At 41.3% G+C, this 26,233-nt stretch overlaps 1 protein-coding gene across 1 annotated transcript in view; it reads left to right on the top strand.

Moving 5' to 3' along the window:
- The first annotated feature begins 2,653 nt into the window (after positions 1-2,653).
- stag1a (STAG1 cohesin complex component a) overlaps positions 2,654-26,233 on the top strand; it is a 47,077-nt gene continuing 23,497 nt past the window's right edge. The window contains exon 1 of the mRNA XM_030044328.1: positions 2,654-2,824. The gene's annotated coding sequence lies outside the window, so the exon portion shown is untranslated. The remainder of the gene's footprint in view (positions 2,825-26,233) is intronic.

The following is a 26,233-nucleotide window of genomic DNA, read 5'->3' as shown; positions in this document are numbered from 1 at the left end:
CTCTGCCTGCCTTGTGAAATAAAAGATGTCTCTATATCTCTGCCTGTCACTTGCGTCTTTTCTTTTTAGGACACAGGAGTATTTGCTACTTGCTGTTGTCTGGATGCTGCTTTTTTGAACTATGCACCCTTTACCATTGGCTGTAATTCTGGCATATATGCTCCTGATGCACTCGATGTAACCTGCTCTTGAAAATGGTATCAACTTAAAAAAAGCAACATGAATGTAAATATCAGCATTTCCTCACCACTACCTTTAGAGAGCTAGTTGGACTAAAAGAGAGGAGTGCAGAAGCGAATCAAGTTGGCCCACTTATCAGCTGGCCCTCCTCTCCAACATTAGCACCAGCAGGCAACTCTTAATCCGCCGCTTCATCAGCCTCATTATGAAGATGGCAGATTTAGTGCAGCGTCTTCCCACTGACCCTCCAGGGCTCGACTTGATAACTGCGTCTGCATTTCCTCCCCGGTGCTGTCTTCAGTCAAGATTATTCATGATTATTCAAGATGACATGAAGCACGATTGAAAATGTAAAAAATGTATAGCTCAAGCTTACATCTGCCCTGCTGAAGTGTCCCTACCAGCTCCAGTGGTGCTCCTCTGACCTTTGACCTCCACATGGAGACACTAGAGAGAGGGTGGGATTGATAAACTTTATGAGATTGAGTTTAAATCCAGCTGACACCGAGTGAGAAAATCAGCATGTCGGAGGTGAATCTATAATGCTTCCTCTCTTCCTCACAGATAAGTGCCCTTGAGCAAGGCAATTAGTAAAGATCAGTGGGACTGCTCAGTGGCCAGCAGTAGAAGACTGTAGTCACACCAGGCAGCTCCTGGCTCTTAATGAGTTTAACTATGTGAGCAGAGCAGAGCTGAAACTGGACATGATTGTGTGCTCTAAAATGTTTCCTATGGGGAAGATAAAGATTAGCAAATAAGGAGAGGAATATATCTTGTTTGGGGGGGATGGCATTCAAAAGCAGAGCGAAAATGACAGTTTAATTGCCTTCTCCTCTCTAACAAAACAACCATAATTGTTGATATTCTCACAGAGTAAGAGGCGCAAGAGAGAAGCAGTTTTCACTAATTACAGCTTATAGCACCTGTGGAATGCCTCGTTACACCGGTCATTAGAGAATGTTAATGTTAATATTTGCGTATGTCTCTGTGCCTGTGTGTGTGTGTGTGTGTGTGTGTGTGTGTGTGTGTGTGTGTGCGTGTGGGCATGAGTGTGTGTGTGTGTGCGTGTGTGTGTGTGTGCATGTGTGTGTGCTCATGAAATAACCCTGAAAGGATCTGGCTGCAGCTTTTATGGGCAGCAAGACGTGCTGTTGCTACGGACAACAACAGCGTGTCCATCAGATGAAACACCACCTGGTGTATGTGCATGTGTGTGCATGTGCGTTTATTTGTGTGTGTGTGTATATGTGTGTGTACACAATTCCATTCTTCATTCCATGGAGATAGAAAAAGGTGCACAAATTATTATTATTATTATTATTATTATTATTATTATTATTATATCAGCCTCCATGTTGTCTTATTCCCTGTCACACTCACGTACAGACTGTACACACACATCCTTTAGCAGGTGTTTGATATGAACTCAGAGAATCTCAAAAAAGACTAATGGGTTCAAGTGAAGGCCCTACCTCCCTCTCTCTCTCTCTCTCTCTCTCTCTCTCTCCCTCTCTCTCTCTCTCTCTCTCTCCCTCTCTCTCTCTCTCTCTCTCTCTCTCTCTCTCTCTCTCTCTCTCTCCCTGTGTTTCCCTGGCAGTATCAGGCCACAATAAGCAGCGGTGAGTAATGTGAGTACATCTGGGCTGTGTAATTGGGTTTATGCATGTCCAATTCCAGCCCATGGATCTCATAAAGACAAATGGCGGAGAGGTTCAGCGAGTCTACCCTCTCTCTATCGCTCTCCCTACCTCTCTCTGTCTATCTCTCCCTGTGGAGAAACTTTTAAACATAACCTGAGGCCCAAAGCCATTAAAGCATTAAGTATGCTGCCTAAGCTGCTTGGCCCTTACTGTCCTTTAAAATGTTTTGCTTAACCACATGTTGTCAATTTAGGAATTATTACCGTAATTAGCAATCTCTAATATCCCTATAGAGATCTTCCAGTGTGTTTATGGTACTCAGAAGTGATTTTAGTAACCTTAGCATGATAAATTGCATGTTTTTAAATCTCCAGTGGCATCACTAAGGCATTATGTGCTGGCCTACATATTTTTCATCTGAAGTAGCTGGAAATATATGTGAAAATCTCAAGATTTGTGATGTATCTTTCTAAAAGCTGCAAGATTACAGAAGTTGTAGTTGATGTCAGTGATCATGCAGCCTATTATTGTATAGTACATCTCCAAGCCAAATTTCAGGAAGGTTTGAATGCATGTTTAAATAGATCTGTACTTTTACATTGTGTATACTTCTTTTGGGAATACTGTTGCTCTGATAAACAATCGCTGAATTGGGAGAGGGAGGAGGAGGGGCTCTCCACGCTCGTGTGCGCGTCCCCGCGAGTGCTATGTTTGCGGGGTCTTGCGGTCCCTCCCTTCCGCTGCTCGCCCCCTGAGGCGCGTGTCCGCCGCGGCGCGGAGTGTCCGCCAGGGGGCAGCTGTGTCTCGGTCTGAGGCTGCGCCGCTCCCGCTGCATTACAGAGAGGAAAATACCACCAGATGGCGGTTTAGGATTGCTGCTCTTCTCTCAAGGCGCGGTTCCGCTCGCACGGCCAATTTTCAATATTAAAATACGCACAATATTAAAACGAAAATCGATTTATTATTTCGGAAGGTGATAATCGATTCGGCGATGGTCGTTAAAGGTGAGTGTCTTGTGTTTTGGTCGTGTTTTGTGCGGTGGGAAGGGAGACGGAGCACAGATTAAAGATGGTGGACACAGACAGGGAAGACTGGTTGGTTGGGGGATGGGCGCTAGCGGCTAACGGGGGTGAATGTGCTTTCTCTCTTCCTCAGTTACATTATAGCTGAGCCATTAGCTTGCGAGCTAGCTTCAATATTTCGGCAAGACAACTTGCGAGAAGGGCGAGTGGTTGCTGCAGCGCTGCCCTCTTTGCCACAAATCTCCATCAGGCGCTGGAGTTTGGCTTGTCAACAAATAAAGAGCCATGCGGTGTGACGTGTTTTCTTGCTCTTTGCAAGGCAGTGAAGTGCAGGTTTCAGAGCATCACCTTCTCCTCTCATTTGCACACCCGTATTATGATTGTACAGTGTTGCCCTCCCTGCCGTGCCTCGCTTTCTTGGCTTATTGTCATCAACGCCAGTGATACGTGTCACGTTGTTTTTCCACTTTATTGTTCTTAACCTGTGGCAGTTCTGCTAATTGCATATTCATTGATGCCCAGTGTGTGATGTGAATCTCTTCTTGTTGGATGCTACTTTTTTTTTTTTTTGTATCAACATCCCAGCTCTTGCTTGTTTTCAAGTTTTCACACTAGTGGTAGCTTCCTAACACCAGTAATGAACATGTTGCTTATTTCATGAATGGCAGCATGGTGATGACTTTTCAATCTGACGTTTGCTTGGTGAACTTGTCCATGAGTAGCAACATTATTATGGCGCTTCTTTCCCCTTCCCGCCCCCTTCTGTGCGGGAAGCAGGCAACATTGCGCGGGGAAACGTGAGTCACATTGGGGGGATGGGCTCCACAAGCCAGCCTGGGTTAGTGTTCAACCCTTCAGGTTTAAACAGGCTCATGGCCAAGCCTCCTTTCCCATACTGAGGTATGATAAGTATAAGTAAACACTGAGGCGTGATGGTAGTTGGGGATAGCTGATACTGGGTCAGAGTGCCTTCTTGCAGTGAGCATGGATCTCAAGATTGTTGCATAACTGCTTTGTTTACAATCAGAGCCATGTGATTTTTTCACCCTGGCTGCCTTGGATTGCTGTCTAGAGCCTGCTTGCCTGCCAAGTTGTCTTTGATAATCACTTAATGCCTCCAGTCCATACTGCACAAGTTACATCTATTATATACTTAAGAACATGATAAGAAGTATACTTCAAAACATTAAATCTAATTTGCAGGCGGGACTTGTGTATAGATGGCATTCATTCAGGTTGTATTTTGGGCACAGTGCACTATTTTCCTCCTGTTGCACTGCTGATAACATCCACCTGCAAGTGAATCAAAAGTGTACTCGGGCCACCCGAAATATATTTTGGATTGTGGTCAAAATATATTTTGAATAAACATCATTTAAAAATACAAAAGTGCCTTCTGGGCAGTTTTAATATACTTTGAAATGTCTCTGTAAACATTGTGAAATGTGTTTGTATCTGTATGAGAGGAGGCTTTGGCTTAGCAAATGACCTGAGGAATCATTTTCTTTTTCATTTAGTGATTGTTTTTGAATATGTAGTGTCTCACATTTGATGCTTAGCATTTAAGTGTGGTTTGGTTGTTGAAAAATTTGTTTGATATATCTCCTAAGAATCTGTCACACGGGTAAAATAGACTCATTCGAAATGATTTGACCTCTTGTAAACACTACCAGTCTAAATCTAACCTATCAGGATGCAGTGCATTAATTTTGAGTTAATGTATGACTTTCTTGCTAATGTTTTACAGTCAGTCGAGTGCAACAGACCAACAGCTACAGGCCCTGCTTACCCGTAATTGCCACTGGTCTGGTGTACAGTATTTTTTGTGACTACAATTTGAGTGCTCTCATTTTACAGTTAATTGTTTGTGCCTTATCAGCATCCATCACCCAGGTTTCTCTGACCCTTTGACCTCACTGCATGCCTTGTAGGAGGCATGTCAAGAAGTCCCGTGCCATATAATTACAGTGTTATTTGAGACACTGCTTCACCACCCACTGGTGACCCTTGACCCTCCCTCATGCATGGTGAAGAGGCTTAGCTGGTGTTTTGATGCAGAGGCACCGGGCAGTTGAGCTTCGAGTTATTCTGGTTTTCAGCAAGAAACCTAAATAGAATAAATGTGCTCTCACTTTTGGACCCAGACTCAATCAAACACATCAGCTCAACTGGCATCCATCAGAAAGGAGACACAGTTTGCTTTTCAGCTATCAGCTACCCCTGTGTAAATAGAGGAATGTATAGTTTGGCCGTTGTGCAACAGGAACTGCTTTTTAAAAACTGCTGTGTGTGTTTTCGCCTGTGCTGGGAAATCCTCTGTACACAAAATATTGTTAAATACGGTTATCCGTGAAGGAGAATACCACTCAGTTTCTGAATTTCTGCATCGTTTTCATGTCTTTTTAGAGAGTACAGTGGTTGTTCACAGATTCACACCCGGGTCTCTTTTTGGTATGGGAAGAAAAATGTTTGAAGCTGACTTAAAGTGGCATTTCTTGCATTTTAAGGGTGAATAATTATACTTGAGAATTTGGTTGTTTAAGGCGTCAGAATAATATTCAGGTTTAACAGACATGAAAAACATTGTTTGCTTCCCTCTAAAGGGTATCATACAATGTTATGTAATGGCAAAAAAGTTTAGGGTCAGTTTCAATGCACTGATGTGTATTAATAAGCAAAAAAATGACACAACAGCCCCCAGTTTTCTGTCATGTTGTGGGTGTTTGTATTGAGGAATCGATTTTTAAGCGTCCATATGTTGCACAGCTCAGTGCATTTAAATACATGAAATGTACTGAAGAGAGTATTGTTTTGTATCAGATATCAATGAGCAAAACTGGATTCTCTGTGATGAATTGTGCTGTGTGATAGCAACCTTGCCTGAGGCCTTCACAGCTCAGCTGCAGCATACTTTTCGTTACAGCCATATGCTTGTAACAACATACCTCAGGAGATTATGTAATGGCTTTGACATTTGTCAGGGCTTGTTACATGGTGACCTTAATTCAAGATGCTGGTTATAGCCAGAACAATATTTCCTGCTGCTAAAGAGACTAGATATCATTGCAGGCTACCTTCATTAGTCTGTGTGTTTGTCTATTAATCTGTCAATGTATTTATAACTATGCACCTATAAATACAGCACACATATGAGATCATCTTTTAACAATGAAGCGGACTGGAGAAAAGAACAGGATATGAAACTGCTCCGTTCAGCACAGGATCAAACCAAGTTGTTTTTATTTTTTTTAATTTATATATATGTATGTATTTTTATTCATAGTTAAGTCAGTTTGCAAAATATTTTATTAGATTAAAGCAGCTACATAGGCACTAAAAGGTTAAAATTGTGTTTTTAGAAGTAACTTTTTCACCCCAAGCTGCTTTAAAGCTTTCCTGATAATTTGGCCTCTTGTGTAATTATTAGTTGTACTGTTAGTGACACATTGACTGTCACATTTCCGCGAAGGGCAGCTCAGCGAGAGGAATGGCGTCAGCATTTGAATAATGGCTTGGTGGTAAATCAGTCACACAGTGGTGTGTGATTTTTGTTTCTGGCTGCAGCTGTGGCAGTCAGCGTGGCTGGACTCAGACTGACACACATAGCAGGGCAGCTGACACTCTGTAACAGGCTCACTCACCACATAAAAGGCAGCCATAACTCTTTCACTTGTCACTTGGTCTTGCAACAGTTTATATAGTAAACGGTAGACCTTTTAATGGATAGATATTTTGTAGCTGTCAGAAATATCAAATTCAAAACTTAATCCTGATCTTGTTTCTGTAATAGAAATAAGATTCTGTATTTTTTTTTTTCTACTATCTCAATAACCCATATTCAGATTTAACAGTGTTAGAAGGCCACACAGGCCTGTGAATCAGTTTACCTTGGCTTTCTACAGTAGCAGAAAAACACACCTAATTAGACAAATGAAAAAACACATTTCATTTGTTCAGAATCAAGATCTGTGAACATAATTAAAAAGAAATCCATCATGACTTGGAACATCATGTTGCTGCTTTTTCATTTTTTATTGTTGCTCAAATGGACTAGGAGCATATACCTCTAAAATTGTATCACCGTGCAGCACTATTTGTTACGCTGTTTTTTTCTACTTTCTCAGTAGAAATAAAGACTTCTGCAGCCTATGTACAGTTCTTTGGCCATACATAAGCTCCTAGTAATCAATGTGGCTTCAGTACACAGACATTAGAGGTTTGATCCTAACCTTTTCAGTGGCACTTTAACAAAAAACTCCAACGTGGCATTAAGTTAATATTGATTGCTAGGAAATGTCACACACAGTCTAGTATGATTATCTAATGTGAGGGTGGCAGTATATAAAGAGCTGCTGTCCAAGGAGTAAATTGCATCAATTCTGTTTGTAGGGTGGTGTTGTCTTTTTTAAGTAATTGGATTTGATATTATTGGTTGTTCCAAAGTAAATTTGGCTTTCAAAAGGCTGTACAGAAAAAAAACCCAAAACTAAATGAGTCATCAGCCCAGTCACTTTGTTAGTGCATGAGTACTGGGCAGCAGCAAAATGTAAAATATATTTTTTTTCAGATATGCAGTAGATTTCTGTAGTTTGAGTAAAATAAAGTATGGCAGCAGCTGGTTTCCAAAGCACTGGCTCAAAAGTTTCCTTCCAAACAAGTGTACACAAATTTAAAAATTGAGAACATGGGGAAAGACATTACTGACTAGTTCCTACCTCAAGAGTTTGTATTTCTAGCTGATAAAGTGTGCTGGCTGTGGTTTCCAGGAGTTATCAGTGTGGCTGTGGCGCATCTTCTATCAAGTCCCACTCGCTGGGCTGAAATAGAGCCATAATGCAAAGTATCATATTACTGGGTTTATAATAACGGAAATAGATAGGCTGATTGGAAAGGAAAATTGCATGCTGTCAGATAACCGTAATACTATGTTGGCATAATGATACGTCAAGTGGCATAGGGACAGCAGATCTTCTTTGGAAAATCCAAAAGGGACAAAAAGTAGCATTTAGAGGATATATGCTGTGTAATGCTCTTCAGCTGTCAGATTGAGAAGTAATGAGACTGTGTGTCATGTTGTTGTGCATATGAGACTGTGTGTGTATGTATTGGTGGTTCGTGCTCTCACTCCACACTCCCACATGGCTCAGTGGTTGCTAGGCTGAGCAGGCTGTTTTTACCTGCAGCTGATGTGTGAGTGTGGTTGCGGATGCATCCAAGCTCTACCGGCCGATGGTGGCTATCACCACATACCTGTCATAGTTTTTTAAAGAGCAAAGAACTTGAAAACAAAAACAGAGTCAGGCTTTCCTCTTCCAAAGCCAGGACACTACACTTTTTTCAGACTGCTGTTTAAATGTAAAATTGTGGCTCACTCTGGCTGTGAGTGAAACATGCTCTACTGTACTTCTACTTTTAGTGCAATTATGGGTTTCAGTGTCATGAGCTTCCTTCCTGCATTTTCAGCTTCACTGAAGGCGTAACAACAACTGAATTAAAATGAGCTATCTCCCCTTGATTATCTGTAGTAAGATAGCTTTTTGTCCATAATGAATCCTTGACTCATGTCCTTTTCCTGCATTACATTTCATCTTTTAGCATGCATGCTGTATCTCAGTATGAGAGTTTTGGGACAGTTAAGCTCTAGTACTCAACGTAAATGCAAGTAAATAGACATAATGTTACTGTGGTCTGTGTTCATGTTCAATGCCTGCCCTCAGCCAGGATCAAACCACAAACTTGTACACTCACCAGCCACATGATGGGGAAAACTGCCTTGTCTTTGCCATCCCTTGAATTGGATCCAATTAAAACAGTGAAGGGCTGCTATTTTAACTTGCTAATGGTTTTACAACAGGATGATGTCATTGCAGGTGTCAGCCCAGCAGCATCAGGACTGTGGCCCTTTTCATACCTGGCATTAAAATGCGTCTTGGGCGATCAGACCACAAATGGACACCTCTAAGTACAGGAAGCATTGGGATCTGATCACTCAGCCCACATTTGGAGGTGGTGTGGGCCACATTCTTTATGTATTGTGTACGTGAATGTGTCCTGGGCCACACTGAAGCACTGCCTATTCAGCTGACACTCATTCATACACACTCATTCGCGCACCAACGGCATCATATTAAACTGCGAAACAAGACGAAGTACACGCAAAACACGTCTGATTTCCATTTGGGACAAAGAGTCAGTACAGCGGCATGGGAAGCGCGGTGCTGCCTTACACCGGTTAAAAAACAACAATGCATTTGGTTTTTGCAAGCAGAAATGATGTACGTGTTCATTTGCAAATAGAGTTGGGAAGTGGTCAAGTGGTCACTCAAAACACATGTGGAGACGCATTCTGTGAACATGGAAACAAGTAAATTGCAATAATACGCATGCATTCAGCATAACGTATGGTAGCTGAATGGATAGTCACTTAAGTACAGCAAGCCAACATGCTTAAAACTGAAAATGTTCTACCAAATAAAAACATTGCTTATAAACTCAAGTTAGATAATACAAAATATTGAAAGTGGCGAATTTTGAGTTCCAGTGAAAATACTATTCTCCCTATTAGCTGAATGTGTTTGTGTCATTAACAAAAAAGTTAAAAAAAAAAAAACAAATAACTCACACTTGCATCATTTTGTGATGACCCATTTCAGATGCAACCCATTTCACAAGCTCCAGATTTGTTTGTGCACTTGTGCGGCTCTAATCCCAACAAATAATGGCATCTGTGAAAAAGAGCAGTTTTGCAGCTTGTCTATTGACTTTTTTTTTTTTTTTCCTCTGCTTCATTTTCTCACAAGTAAAAGTTACACTATGCAATGAAACATTGGAGAATGTCTTTGATTTTCTCTAGGAGGGCCAAAATCAGCCATAATCACAGCCAACATTGGAGGAAAATCACTTGGAGGGATTATGTGTTATTTGTGGACATTTCGGTGTATGGCAGCCCTGTAGCTAAACGTCTTATGCCTTCTGCTGATGGTCAGAAAATATTGCTACTGCCTGTGTTTGGGTAGCTGCTCTGTTGACACTGACAGCAGTTGATCCTGCATTTTACATCAGCGCAGTAAAGTGGAGCTTTGTAGACTGGAACACCTTATTAAAGACTCAGACCGGCGGCTCAAAGAAAAGCCTGCTACCACCGCTTTGCTCAGATTGAATACAGCAGAGAGCATGAGCTTGTGTGAATAGTGAGTCTGTGTGTGCACTAAAGCAAAGCTCTCAGGGCACAGGACTCTCACTATTCACATTGTAGGCATTTGGCTGACACTTATCCAGAGCGACGTACAATGTGAAACTGTAGAGGACAATGCAGCATTAGAATATGCTTCAAATCCTGTATCGCCAAGAATACAAAGCTACAAGTAGGAAGGAGTGTAAGGGTCACAGCACTGTACCAGTGTATTTTCTACAAGTAAGGCATTGAAAGTGGAAAAAAGTAGGAGGTTGCCGTGCATCCCAGAGAGGTTCAATTATATGGAGTAAACCCGTTTTTGATTTTGAGAAGATTTTTTGCTCCCTTTTGCGTAGCCTTGTATAGCAGGTTGCAAAAACAATAGAGTTCACAGCACTTGTACATATAACACACTCCTTTATCTAATTATTGGTAAGCTTTTAAAAGATATTTTAACAACGGGTGACCGCCACATTTCAGCTCCTTCAGTGAAACCAAATACATGAGACAGATTTGATCTTTGCTTGTTGGGTTATAAAAAAAAAAATCTCATCTGTGCATTGCTTTGGGTAAAAGCGTCTGCCAAATGTGAATTGAGGCAGGAAATGATGACATAAGATGTACATTTTTTCAATTGTTGAAGCTGAAGGAATTCCCTCCTTTGAGCAAGGGCTAAAACTCGAACAGCATTGTAAAAACCAGGCTGGCTGTACTTAAACCTTCGCCGTTGGAGGTGAGTTGTATCACTTTCTCCAGCAGTGCAGTCCACGGTTTATATGAATGGGAGGGGTAGGTGATGATACATTATTGATCCCCTTGTGGGGCATTAAAGTTTGCTTCCAGTTGCAGAGGCACAGATTGATAACCTGCTTACACACAGACTCCAAGAAGCTGATGTCTGGGAGATAGTAATGTCTTTCTCGCCTTGGGTTGAGAGGCGAAATTATTTGGTTTTATGTTCTGGGAGTCTGGATCTCAATTGGCCCCAGACCAAACCCACAAATCCTTCAGGTGTCATTTGTACAGAGGAGGTTAACAACATCAGGAACCACCTCCTCAGCTCTGGCAGTGGCCGAGTGTGTTTGAGCTGTCAGAGCTATTTGCACAACCTTGCTTAATATTGATTCTTAAGCCCGTGCCAAGTCCACTCTCTGGCCATTCAGAATAGGAATGAAATGGTCGCAAAAAGGACAGAAATTTCCGAGTGGTGAGCTATTAGGCAGGATTCCCACTTGGGTCCGGAAAATATGCAAAAAAAAAAAAGTGCCAGGCCTTCAAAGGATTAGGAAAAACAAACATCAAGAAGTTTATTTTCTCCATACAAATTGACAGCCTGGTAACAATCTCTACATAAAACAGGATTTATTCTGCAGCAGTAGCCTTAAATTAAAGCTGTGAAACAGTGTTTGAAAACTTGAAGTGTAGAAAAGTATGGCATCTTAAATTTAAAAAAAAAAAAAAAAATTGTGGTAACAGTGATTATTGGTTAGGTTTGATGCAGGGAGCTTCATTGTTTGTGGCAGTCAAGCTGCGTTAGTTATCCAAGTCTTCGGATTTCCATTGATTTCATTTGTTCAGGTGAATTCCCATTGAGCTCTCTTGCAAGCGGAGCTGTGACTGGCTAGATTTACTGAGGCGCTCATCAGGCTATTGTCTCCTTGGCTTTGTTCGCTGCGTGCACCGAGAGATTATCACATCTGTGTTTCTATCACTCAGACCCCATCTGCTCTGCTGGTCTGTGTATGAGGGATTAAGCGGTTTCACTGCCTCCACTAACTGTACATTACCAGATTATCTGTTCTTAAAACTCCTTCCCCATTGACCGCTTATTATCCTACCCGCAACACATTCAAAACCACAGCCTAGCAATGTATCAGAAAGACCTGCTGTATTAGCTACCTCAGACCAATAAGATGACATAATCAGGGTAGGAAGCAAATCTTTTTGGGGTTGGAAGATTCAGGGATTGCCATTGTTTTACTTGTCAGGAATTATCGTCACAAGAGGACAGGACCTTTGAACGATGGCTGTTTGGTAATCTGTAAAATGTCAAGCAGAAAAGGCAAACTTACCACCAAAATCCCACCACCATCCGGGATCAGCTGAGTGTAAATGGGTCATTTCCTGCAACCGTCCTGGGTAATTACCCCCCTTTGGCTCTGACCAGCAGAGGTATAAAGAAGTCAGCTACTAATTTGTGACCGGTGTAGATGCAGTGATACAGGACATGCTCTACAGTTTAGGCAGGCCGACCTAACCTCAATGTGACTTTAATCTGTGTAGTTTGATAAATTACCAACAAATCGCATGTTTTTTCTTTGGATTCGAATTACATTCACCGAGAAAATGCTGTGTTGCAGCCAGTTTGGCAGATTGTGACACCAGTTAACCTGTAGGTGAAATTTTTATTTTTTTTTAGCAGGTAGTCCTGTTTGGTATAAAAGTGGCTCTGCAGTCAGAGTTTACCAGCGTTTGGCTGGTGGCTAATTTTCCATTCAAGTTTTATTATTGGATTGAATGGGTGCTTTCAACCCACTTTGATTCAGTGCTGCCTGCCGCCACCACAAATTACATAAGAACCTATGGAGGACGCGGCTTTACAATGAAATTCTGAAACATCTCTGCTGTAATGCTCTCTCTCTGGTTTATTTATTTTCTGTAACACGTTGACCCCCCACTCTCTATTAGCATGCATCCTTCAGGAAGGTGTTTTCTGTTGAATAAACCTCTTGCTATGAACTCACTGTTTGCTTTGTGATCTGTTTCTGTTTCACTGTGTTGCCGCTTGTGTCAAACACCTGACTGGGATTTGCATGCCCTCCCTCCTCAAAGCAGTGTTTTAAATCAGTTGTCTGCTTCAGTCAAAGCTCACCAGCCTCGCTCTGCTCTCCGGTTCCCTCACCAGCCTATATCTGGACTGTTATTATCCCCCCCCTTAGCTGTACATTATCGCTACATAACAGTCATTTATTTTTTTATGCTTTGACATCCGTCGGCTCACATTAGCAGGCTGCTCCTGCTCCTGTGAAATCTTCCAAGTGCCGTCAGGTCATTAGGAAGTAATAATGGGTGTGGGGACTAATAGCCTCCGCAAGGGGTGTGTGTTAGTGTGTGTGTGTGTGTGTTTGTGTGTGTGTGTGTGTCCCCTTCCCCATCTTCCCTCTCCCTCGCTCTATTAGCAGTGAATAGCAGGCAGAGTGAAAATCTGGGCCAAGGTGAGAGAGAGCACAGACGGATGAGAGAAGAACAAATGAGTCTCTCTTTTTCTTTTTCTCTTGTCCCTTTGCCTCCGTCTCCTCTCCTCTGCTCCCCTTCTGTGCTGCTGTCACTTTATCTCTTTTGCTCTCCCTCTCTCTTTACTACCCCTCCCTCGCTCATTTTACCCCCATCCTACCCTCCCTCCTGTTCTCGCGGCTCCATTTTGCGTCAGCTGCAGTCAAGCAGGCAGCCATTGCACACAGAGAGAGACACATTGCCTATTCTGTGCTGGTTCTCTCGCTTTCATCTGATTCTCTCATATTGCCTTTTTTCTCTTCTCCTTATCTATTTATCCTTTATTCATTGAGGTAGTTCTCAGGAGATTAAAAAAATATTTTTTTCAGCAGTGATCTTGTCAGTTTTCTGCAGTTCACACACACAGCATCGCTCCCCCTCCCTTCTCCTTTCCCTCCCCTTTGCTAAGCTCAGGCTTTGTATGGAGCAGAGAATGAGCGTACAGTAGTTTGTAGGAATAACAGATGGCTGTGTGTGTGTGTGTGTGTGTGTGTGTGTGTGTGTGTGTGTGTGTGTGTGTGTGTGTGTGTGTGTGTGTGTACAGGAACCTGCCTATGTATGTTCAGCCTGTTCACTCCCTGTGTTTGATTCTCTGTCTGAGAGTTTGTGCATTAGATGGATGATCTCATTATTCCTGTGTGACATAATCCTAATCTGGTTAAAGCGGACTGCCACAGTTGGCCTGAAGGCTGCTCTAGATTATAAGGCCAAAGCTCTTTGCTCTCACTTCTTATGTATGGAGGCTGGCAGCAACATAAAGCGCAATTATTGTCTCGGTGGTTTAGTTCCTCGCTGCGGCCCAAAGGGACTGGTTGCGGTTTGAGCTCAGTATTGGGGATCTGCTTGGCCTTCAGTCGCTTCCTGTTGGTTTTGAAGGCTGGAGAACGCCTTGATTCCTTCTCCCTACTCTTTTGGGTTTTTATTGCATTCTTGCTGTTTATATATTTAACAGGAGAATGAGAGTACAATGCATTTGGGGCAACGGGAAGGTGTAGTTAGTAGGGATGTGGTCTTTCAGCTGAGGGGCTGCTGAGGACAGTCCTGTTAACTGCTGCAGGGTCGATACTGTCGTTACTATTTAAAGAATGATCTAATTAATTACTGGCTATATTGCAACTTAAAACTTGGCCTTTGCCCCATTATTTCGACCTGGGCAATACATTGATAATCAGTTGACACCTTGGTATGAAGACCAGATATCGTCTGGGACCTCGTTTTGTAATATGATATGGTGTTAATGTTGTCTCTCCCAGGTATTAGAGGTTGCATTACAGCAAAGGGACACAGTTTTCTGAAGTTAGTAAATTGTTGTGTCTGTATGTCATTTGCCTCTACCTTCTTGGTTTCATACTCACATTACTTAGGCTATTATTGTTTATCAAAAATCATCAAACAATCATCCCTACCATATCATCACAGTATTGATACCGAAGTAGCTGGCCAAACATGTCGTATCACGCAACGCTACCCTGTGATGCTTCCTTGAATAATAAAACGATAAAATCAATCTGTACCTGCATTTGAAACAGGAATAACTAAACTCAAGGGTGTGTTAGTATTATTGTTTACCTGTTAGCCAGTTTCCTCCCATGTATGAATTACATTTGGGCCACGCATTGACTCTGTTGGAGCTGTGCCAAAGTGAAGCACATGTAATTCAGTGATCTGTTTTGCCTCCGCTTCCTTACATTATAAGTTTGGTTGGACGTCTTAATATTAGTAATAAATAATATGTGTATATATATTTACATTGCTGAACTTTTAACTCGTGTTCTTACATACTAAGTTCACTGCATGATCTGACTGAAATCCATTCATCAAACAGTTAAAGAGCTTGATTGCCTACTGAGTGAGACCAAATGGTTTTTGGGAAGGGCAGAACTACAGCAGTTTGGAGCAGAGCTGTACCAGCTCTAGTGCAGAAACAAGTGGATTGATGGATTAGTTGATAAATAGAAAATTAGTCAATTCTAATTTTGTTAACTGATGAATTGTTGGCATTTTTAATTGATTTATTGTTCATCTGTCATTAATTGTTCATTTATCCAGTAATAATGCCAAGCACCAAACATTTGGTGATTAGAGCATCACAAAGATCCCTGAAATGCTAAAAAAAAAAAAAAAAATACAAACCGAAGACATAGCTTGTGAGTGATGCCTGCTGTCGGCCTGCTGAGTCACACAAACGCCCAAACTTCCTGTTTCTTGTGGGTTATTGGTGCAGCATGTACAGGTCCTGCAATGCTTCATTTTCTTTGTTTTTATCACAGGCAGACATGCTGCTGATCTGTGGTGTCTGATCAGCTAGTATCTCTCTCTCTCCCTCTCTGTCCCTGCCTCTCTCCTTGACTGCCTCTCTTTCTTTGTTTTATGTCTCTCTAATTTTCTCCCTCTGCATCTCTTCTCAGTTTTCCTCTTTCAGTGTGAAACCTTGCTGCACACAAGATGCTAATGCTTTTTTTTTCTTTTTCATTGCTATTTGTTCCTGTTTCTTTCACTTTTAATTTTTTTCCCTCCTCTGATGTGTTTTGCAGATTTGAGCTGTGAGACAGCCTGTCTGTTGAAATCAAACACCAGCATGTTTGACTAATCACCAGCCTATCTGATGCAGTTGGATTTTTGCTAAAACCTTCTTGGTAAAGCTGGTATTGGGAATGTCAAGCAGGATGGCCTGGGATAGCTGAAATATTTAAAGTTAACGGTTTCCTCCTCGTTCCACTGAAGGGACCCCGTTGGCCCTGTAGCCTCAGAATTTAAAAAAATGAGTAGCTTATTCAGCGTTGAACTGTTGACTACATGTTGGCTATCTGCCAAAGTGCTTTGTACAGCAGAGAAAGATGCTCACATTTACCAGTTTTCCAGCATTGTGGTTTGCAATTTCTGGTACTGCTTTAGCATTTTTTAATCGTAATAGAACATCATATATTAATTGCATGCTGTCAACTACCACCACTTTTTCATTTCAGGATAAATAAGACAGTAATGCCTTGATTGCCCTTGACAGACTACCTAATTAAGATAGTTGCTTGTGACCATTGCTGAAAATGCAAACACCAAACTGCTGCAAATATCTCAAATCAGCAACAGTTGGAACTGGGAATTTTTCTGAAAAGGCAGCAAGCGTAAAACTAGCTTCAGTCGGGATAACTCAGAATTTAGAAAGAAAAAATTAGAGGACGGTACTGTCGTGACCAGTGAAAAAGGAGGTGACAACATGTAATGGGCTGTGACGAAATTGTTTCCCCTCGTACATTCCCTTAAAACCAACATTTGAAGCTGTCTTGTGTAATTGCAGGCTATTGGTCTTAATTACTGCCATTGTGATGCTTTATGTCTGGTGTGCTGTATGGAGCCAGGTGGTTAAATATACTCATCCTCATTTATTTTTAGTGTTTGCCTTTGCCTCGTTAGTTTATAATAACGATTTTTTTTCCCTCTTTTTAAATTTTGAATCACTTGACACTATATTACACACTTTGAAACTGGTAGTTTTTTTCCCCACAAAGCCCAGTGAGACACAGGCAGGCCTGCATATGAGTTTAGTTCCAAAATGAAATATTCACCAAAAAAAAAAAAAGACTCCCACACTCCTATAAAGATTGCTGGCATGAGAGTTAAGCACTTCATGGGTTAGTATTGAAGTTAGGAGTCTTCCTGAGACATTTTCTCATAAAATTTGTTCATTTTGAAGACTGAAAAAAATTTGTTTTTCAAATTAGGCCCGGTGATTTTTCATGCAGCAAGAGAAGAGGAGTAGAAATGGATAAATAGCTTTCAAAATCTTTCATAGGGGTCTGGAGTCTTGTGTCAGCTTGACCTGGGTTTGATGATTGAAGCTGTGACCTTCCACTTGTGGATTGATTCCTCTGAATACCAGGTGAACCATTCAGAAAGATAAATTAATTAGCTGAAAATGATCTTCCCACCACCACGCAGCTGTCACCCCTGACACCTCTCTTGTCGGCTTCAGGGACAAGGCAGAGGAGAGGTGCATCACTCTGCCTCCCCCACCTGACATCTTAACATCGGCATGACGTGTTGAAAACCACATTGAGAAAACCAGAGTCTGCTCTCATTTTAACATGCACGGGCTGAGACGAGAGACACCATATGGTTTATACTTGCAGATTGTTAACAGTAGCTGAGGCTGTTTTTGGGTCTAATCTTCCCTAAGCTGAAAGCGTCATGACAGATAATGGTGTGAGAAAATAATGGACAAGAAAGGGGGAAAAAATGACTTAATTTGAGATCTGTGCTGCATTGGTTGCTACGGTAACAGCCCTAGGGAGTAGGGCTTTGAAAGGGTTAAAATCCATTTATGTGGGGAAGAAGTTTGACCAGTTTGTAATGTCTGATTTGGCCAATTAGGGGCTGAGTGATACAACGATATTATATTCATACCATGTTATGATGTATATTATAATATTGTGACATATACTGGAATATTGTGTTATAATCATTTCCTGGCTTTAAAGCCTGCATTACAGTAAAGGGACACAATTTTCTGTACTTACAAGACTGTTCTAGTTTTGCTGCTATTTGCTTCTACCTTCTTGGTTATCATATCCACATTGCTAATGATTGTTTACCAGAAATCTCCTTAGTGTAATTATTGATTATTGTAAGATATTGTTATATTTGATTTTGGCCCTGCTGCCAACTTTGTACTCCCACCGCTTTTGAATATAGCCACTGAGAGAGGCAGAGAGAAAGGCAGAGCGAGGGATATCTCGATGGTGCAGGGTTAATCCGCATCAGTCTGAGCCAGATGCAGCACCAGCAGGGCTGGTCGGTGGCTGTGGCGTACAGAGACAGGAGAGACAAAGTTAAGTAGCTTTAGCTTGTGCCAGTCAATTAGAGCTCTACAGAGCAGTACATTCGCTAAGCCTGTTGCTGTAATAGAGAGAGAGAAGGTCGTCCCTACTGTCTCTCCCCAACTGTATTACCTTAAGCACTGTCTTGTTGATTTATGAACCTGTCAACATTTTATTAAGTAATAAACTGGGCATTCTTCTCTCTCTGTGGTGGCTTTTGCTCTTACCCTGCTCTTGTGAATAGATGACGGGTATCAGAGCCTCAACATTTCTTTATAGTTATGGTAGCATGAAAGGCAAAGTCATATCTGTGGAAAAAAGCTGATACTTAACCTCAAAACCAGTGTTACTAATTCAGAAAAACACTGCTTACAAATATGAGTTGGACTCAGAATACATTTAGAAATAAATTGACGTTACTGCCACATGAAGAACGCCAAATCACAGCCGAGAGCTAAAGTGAAGCTTAAGTAGATGTGTTGAAGTGCTGGTATTACAAATCCTGTTTGCAACTTTAGCTAAGCAAATTGCTGGTGATACTTGACAACACTGGTCCCCTTGACCTCAGTTTTTGAATTAGATTTAGATATCTAGCAAACATCAGCTCAAGTCTGCCTGTCATGCCGTTGCTTCTCAGAGAACTGAAGTAAATTTAAGATGATGGAAACACACTGCCTATGGCACACAGTGGAGCAATGTAATTGCTAATGGTTGTATTTTGTATTATTTCTGCCGCTTCCTCTGAAGAGACTGTTTAGAGCAAATGCAAATATTATCATATTATCAGCATAGTTGTTAACCACAGTGTCTGGTAAAAACCTAAATGAACCAGTTGTTTTCACTACTTTATCAGCCAAGTAGATTTTCAGAAAACATAAGGGTCAGTAAGCAATGCCTGTCGACCTGCCAAGTGACTGGCAGAATACATGAAGACAAATTTCCACCAGTGCATAATAAAGATCTGTTCTATTCTATTTTCTTTTCTATTACACGTATTTGGCGGGTGACTGGTGTTAATTTCCTTTGCTGATTACGCCCTCTTTTATATCACACATTTCCTGTCATGCAAACAAAAGGGTACAGCTGGAGATGGTGAATTTTTTCTGTGTGGGACCCAAACTGACAAAATATGGTGTCTCTCTGTGAGACCGGCTCATTAAAGCAGATAGTAACACCCTTGTCATGTGGGAACAAATCAAAAGCCCTCTGGTCTCTGCTCTGTCCTGCATCTCCCAGCCTCCCTGTGGGCTGTGGGAGCGGCTGCCAGGGGAGCACTCTGAGACAAATTGGGCTAAAACGGGGCAAGCCGGAACCGTACAGTTTAAATTTTCACATAATTATTAGCTATCTTGTTGGCTCTTGAGGCAATAGAAGCCACTGCTGGAGCAGTGCTTCTCTCTGCCTTGTGAAAGCCCACAAATTTTACTCTGAAAATGCACCTTTTTCTAGTTAGGCTTTTATCAACTAACTCTGTAGCTTGGATCAATAACCTCCATTTGATTTGAGGAATTCATTTGTCATTGTGACTGAAGAAAATGTGCTTACCACTAGGCTGAGCAGGGGCTGTGTTGTAATGTTTTGTTCCAGGTAGCAGATGGATTTGATTCAGTTTCATTAAGAAGTGCAGAAATAAAATCACCTGCAAAAAATTATCAAGAGTGCTCATCTCTACGTCTTTTGAGCTCTTTTTCTTTTAACCAAGTACACTTTGGATTTTAGGAGCATATTTTGCTAAAACTGTAGACATAAGTTTTGGTTGGGTGTGCTTCCCTGCATCTCTACTGAAATGGTTTCTAAGCTCTGACTCTTCTGGGGTTCACACCGCTTCATACTTTAACCAGCAGCTCGATTTTAAATTCCTGTTGACACTGGACCACCTCTCTATACCTGAGGCAACACAGACACTGGTAAAACAGTCTAAATTTGTCTTGTTGCTTTGCTAGCATATCGGTAAAGCAACTGACCTGCACACAACCTATAATTGTTAGACAAATGCTTCTAAAATAGACTACAGGCACATTTTATTCCCTCAGCCTCTAGACTCCAGTGTGGTGCAGCATGAATCACATTAATAAAACTTAATGGACTTTGCAGCATGAGCACATATCTCTCTCTGTTACATTGTCTTGTGTGGTTTGCATTTCCAACCCTACATGCTATTTCCATGGAAATGGATAATAAATAATACAAGAGTGTTTTTTTTCTTTTTTTTTTTTCCTTTTTCCAGACTTGTTCCCCAAGATTTTATTCTTTCAGCTCGTCCCTCCCACTCATTTGTCGGAGATTTAGTTTTTCTGCTTTTCACCCTTTTTTCCTATCATTTTAATCACATCACTACAGTATAATAAACTCATATTTTGTTAGATTAGGTAGCACAAATAAAGCTCAAGCTCTTTACCCACTCATCAGGGTAGAAACACTCTCTCATATCCTGAAATATCGCAGCTGAGCTATTAGATCAATTTAAGTAAACTGAAATAGCAAGAGAGCCCAGGCTGTCTTTATTGATGTTGGTGTATAGCATATGTATCTGGATCTTTTCCTTTTCTCTCCATGCTGATGATGTTAGTGGAGAATCCAGCCTCGTGTTTCGGTGGTTCGAAGACGGCATTTCTTGCCCACAGTGTTGAAAACATGGGCTCACTACACTCTGTCTCTGGAGATAATGGCCAATTATAGCAGATGCATTACAGGTTATAGTTGTTGGAGGAATCAGCCAACAGGGACCACAGTGGCAGGAGTGTTTGTGCTCGTGCGTGTGTGTATACACTAGCTGTGCATAATATTAGAAACACCAGCTCTTTCCATGGAGCAGACTAAGCAGGTGAATCCAGTGATGATTGCCTTATTGTTTTCACCTGTTAAATCCTCCTCAGTCATTGAGGGAATTTTAATTCTTGAGACAGTTGAAGCACAGATTGCACAAAAGGAGGAGAAACAACTTGATATTAGGAAAGTATTCAAAATAATGAGTTGTGCGTATGATCAGGGCTGCTGCTGCTGCACAGTTAGGTCTAATCATTACTAATGTCAACACAATTTGTAAGTGTAGACTACTTGCACGTCTGCAAGATTAAAACATTTACTTTTGCTGTAAATGGTGACAGTGTCGAATAAAATTGCAACAGGAAGCGCATGTTTCAGCTAGAGGATGTGGGTTTAGGTTCTGCCGTCTGCAGCAGGAATCTGTCTTGTTGTAGTGCTCTTGAGCAAGACACTGAATCTTTACCAGCTCCTGTGTTGCTGAGCCATCTGACCTGTGAAGGGGGAGGAGGGTTCGCTGCACAGTCATGGCAAATATTCTACATAAAGTTTTTAAAAGAACGAGATTCGGGGTTTGTATTCTCAAAATATATATAGACAAATGCATCATATTTCGATAAAGTGAAGGTTTGCAAATTTGTACATGTTGTATTTATGGTTTTCTAGGCCAAAGGGGAAAAAATTATTCAAAATGCTGAATATTGCATTTACAGTATGAATTGCAATGCGGTATACAGATGCCGGTTTTTCAATATTTTAGATTTTTAATCAAACATGGATGCTGCTCATTGTTTGCTGTGTTAAAATGTAATTCATAGTCTACTACTTGGACTCAGCACCATAGTGCCATGTTTAGGAGTCCATTTTTGAGCACCCACCACTCTGATTTAAAAAAATAAATAAATAAATTAAAAAAATACTATTAATACTGCTGCTGATGATGATGATGATGATGATGATAATAGTAGCCTAATAATTGCTGCCCTTTGTGATGTATATCACAAAGGGCATGTATAAGTATCACATGGTAAAAATCCTCAAATCATTAATGCCAAAGGTTGTGACGAATAATTATGATCATAACACGTCTGAAAACAAATGGGGTTGTTTGGCCTACATTGAGTGCGGTGCTGTTCTGAGGTGTGTAATTGGCTGTTTAAGGGGCAAAGCCTGTCAGGCTCCACGGAGGCCTGATTGGATCTATAACTGGTCCTGTTATGTTCTGCTCTCCCCTCTCAGTGTGGTCCCTCCTGTCTGCACTCAGCCAATCAAATATGCCGTCACCGCCGGGCTTATGACCCACACCAGTTGCTATAGCAACGCCGGCCTGCCTCCTGGAGAACATGTCATGCATGTTAAGTGGTTCTCGGATGCTCACTCGTTGTCTCTCTCTATCTCTCACACTCTCTCTTAAGTAGACACACACACACACACACACACACACACACACAGTTAAGTGACTGGGCAGACCACAGATGGTAAACATGAGGGTTTGTTTTAGTGTTTCTGAAGCAGTGCTCATAACTACACTGCTTACCCTGGAGTTTGTTTGCTCTGTGTTGGGGAATGAGTGGTTGCGATTACATGCAGAATACATTTCCCTCTTGAATGAATTTCCTACGACTGAAGTTTCCAAACAAACAGTTTCCATGTATGCAAAATAAAGAGGTTTGTTAAGTGTGTGGAATAAAACGTTCTTGATGCACACTGTTGAGAAATCCCACGCCCTAGCAAACCAAGATGGACCAGGTGATAGGGTAATTTGTATTTTAGCTGTTTTTAAGCAGCAGTCTCAGCAGAGGATGTTACTTCTGCAGTAGTTACTCAAAATTATTCAGACGTGCATGTCAAAAAAGTTTGTATGCAGTTGGAGCCAATGTGTTTGATCCTCTGAACCGTCGATCCTCTGAACCAGTCTTGAATCTCTGAAAGCCTCCACTTGCCTCTCGTTAAAAACTGGTTCACAGGCAACACAAAATTCCAGAAACTTGTTCATATTGAGCGTTTTTGGACAAAGTGAGTGACTATACACAGAAATGTTATGAGTTCCAGTGAAAGAAAATGGTCTGTTTAAAAGTTTATGTGGTTATTATCCGCTAATGTTCTCATATTAAACACATTGTGAAAAGTTTATATCAAATTTTATATAAAATGAAACTTAAATAGGCTATGCTTTTCTGTTTTAGTTCATTACATGAGATGTTTTATTCTGGTTTGGCTCTCAATTTAGATTGCTGGTGGCATATTTTTGTTTTTTTTTTGGTTTGGTATCTTTGGTTTGTTAAAAAAGGGGGGAAATACCTGCAAACACTTGCAAACACACAATACTGTGTGTTCCCAAAGGTGATTTATATAAACCTTGGTGAAGTTCCTGAACAACTTTATTACAATACATGTTAAATTGGTCCCTTGATCCTGTTGGACACCCTCTAAGACAAAATGCTCTTACACACATGCACACACACACACACACACACACACACACACACACACTCTCCATTGCAACACCTGGATTCTCAGGGTGAGTGTTTTGAAATGCTGGCTGCAGAGAAACAGCAAGTCTGCTGGCCTCTAACCAGGCACCGGCCTTCGCTTATAACGCTCTGCCTTCCCACTGCCAGAAATAAGCTTCTGCACTGGTGTGTGTGTGTGCGTGCGTGCGGGTGTGCACGCGTGCACGTATATGAGTGTGTGTGTGTGTTTGTATATGTGTGTATGTGTGAGTGTGATAGAGAGCAAGAGAGAGGTGCAAAGTGAATACAGTTGGCAGCTTCTCTCTTATCCTCCAAAATTGAGGAATAGTTCAGGAGACATCCTGCAAATTATTCATAGCCTCCTGTCGAAGCTGCTATGCCCTGTGTGTGTGTGTGTATGTGTGTACACGTGTGTGTGTGTGTGTGCGTGAGAGAGTGAGACAGAGAGAGCCAGTGTGTAGAGAAAACGAGGAAAGCTGGTGTTCATTGAGGATTATTTAGTTGTTGGCCGATAATGCGTCAGGCAGACACCCAGCTAATGTGCGAGTTCACACACACACACACACACACACACACACACACACACTCAAACACTCTTTTCCCCTGATCTTTCTCTCACTCTCTCTCGGCATGTTTGGAACAAGAAAACACTCAAGACGCAACCACTGACTCAAAGTAAATCAGCTGTTGTCCCTTTTGAGAGAGGGAGAAATTGATGTTGAGTGGGACAGAGAGGGATGATGGGGAAGGGGGAAGTGAAAGTGCATTTCAGCGAGCAGCTGAGATATAATGATCCATGAAGAGCAGCGGGATGATGGAGGGGGAGGGTGGGACATCTTTAGTAGTGGAGGGGAGTATTAGTAGCAGGCAGGGCGGGGCGGGGTGGGATTGAAATTACATAATCGGACCAGTCATGCTTCTTTTGTCTTTCGCCTGGCCGGTCACATCAAGCTGCTCGTGATTGTTGTGGCAGATGATGTGATTGCTTATTATGAATCAATTATGAATGTATTGATTCCTAGTCCCAGTGATTTGAAGAACAAAATCAGTTCACCGCACTTCCGGCATCTTCCAACAACGTCTGAGCTATTTTTAACTTAATTTAATTATCTGAACTGCAGTGCAAGTTATAAATGGCTCTAGATGGTTAGACGAGATGGAATGATTCAATTATATAATAATAATAAAAAAAACAGAATCTTTGTCCTTTTCCCTGTCAAACACAGCCAAGGTAACTGGGTTTATTCAAACCCCAGTTCCTCATAGAGCAGGTATAAGTTAGGCTTCTCTCACCACTGTTGTGATTTTTATGTTAAATTTTTTTTCGTCGAAGATTTTTCTAGCATTTAGGTCTTAATGGGTACTTAATGTGTAATCTCTAATATTTTTTTGTTACATCTGGATGATATGATCAGTAGGCCAAGGTATCTCTGTAGCATCATAATACTTCATTTATAATAGTACTTTGTTACACAATTTACCTTTTTATTGAATTTATTTTAAATAAATAAATTAATAAATTAAAATAAATAAATAAATGAGCTCCTGCAACTGTATTTGTATGGTACATCACAGCCAGGACCAGTATTGTTATTATCTCTCAGGTCATCTTGACTAAAAATGTAGGCGTACTCTTGGTACTGTATGACCCAGACACTCACTAAAATTGCATTTAGTTAATACTATTTACCAGTGATTTTTTTTTTTCTTTTTCTCCCTGCCAGGGTTTAAAGCGACAGCGTTCCTGCTCCAGTCTATGTAGATGTGCCCTGTTTTTGTATTTCTATGCCAGTTTCCTGTGCTTTTGCAAAGTTTTTTTTTTTTTTTTTTTTTTTATTGTTTATGAATGTTTCCCCGGGTTGTGGAAGTGGCAAATGGTTGGTGAGGCTGTTTTTGCTAGGGATGATTTTATCCCCTCTTCAGAGTTTGTTTTCCCTAGGTGTCAGTTTTATACATACATTCCCAGTCCATCTCATTAGGAGGTTTTCTTCTAAAGCTGGGGAAGAGCCTACATGCACAGACAACTGGCTGTAGATAATAAAGGATGATCAAATAATAAAACAAGTATTGCAGGAGGTATTTGTTAACTGTTAATGTATCATCATGCCATATTTTCCTGCCTGTTTACATTGTCCATCTGCGTATTGAAATCCCTGCACAACTAAGATCATTTACTCTACATTTTTGTGTGTAGCCCTGTCAGCAGAATCAGGCCTTTCTAGCGTTTTTAGATCTGATGTCAGTAGCAGCGGGAATATCAGGTCCTCACATCGATCTGTAGCTGGTGTGGATCACAGTGTGCAGGTCAAATCGCAGCCCCGAACTCCAGCTGGCCTCTGTGGCCACTTTCTTTGAAATTTCATTTGGCTTTGGAAGTAGCCAGGTACTGATTTAATGTGATATTATTGTTGTCAACTAACTCAACATCAGATTATTATTTCATATGAATACACTTGATGCATGCTTTGACTGGAGTTTTGATTCACCTGCAGGCTCTTTCTCACACTGACTGACTGAGAGCACTGTGCCACACAGAGATGGTTGTAGTGTGTATGTGCATGTGTGTGTGTGTGTGTGTGTGTGTGTAGTGTGAAACAGAGGGCTCTCCTGCCTGTGCTATTCCTCAGTATAAACACTGTGTGGAAGCGAGTATTTAAATACACACTCTCTTAGCCTGCCCCCTACTGTTGCCCAGACCTAGTTTCAAACACACACGTACACACTCACACACACGCAGGGGAAAATACACCCTTAAGACACTTTGAAAATCAACAAAACTGGACTTAAACTCTGCTCTTAGTCAATTAGGGGTTAGGTAATTTTTCTAAGGCTGCTTTCCCCTGTTAAAATCCAATTAAGGAGTCTGGAGATAGACTTAGGGCAGAGGACTTTG

This window comes from Myripristis murdjan, chromosome 22 (genome assembly GCF_902150065.1).
Source record: "Myripristis murdjan chromosome 22, fMyrMur1.1, whole genome shotgun sequence".
NCBI classification, from domain to species: domain Eukaryota; kingdom Metazoa; phylum Chordata; class Actinopteri; order Holocentriformes; family Holocentridae; genus Myripristis; species Myripristis murdjan.
The sequence above is the reverse complement of the archived record's forward strand: the minus strand, read 5'-3'. Positions and strand labels throughout refer to the sequence as shown.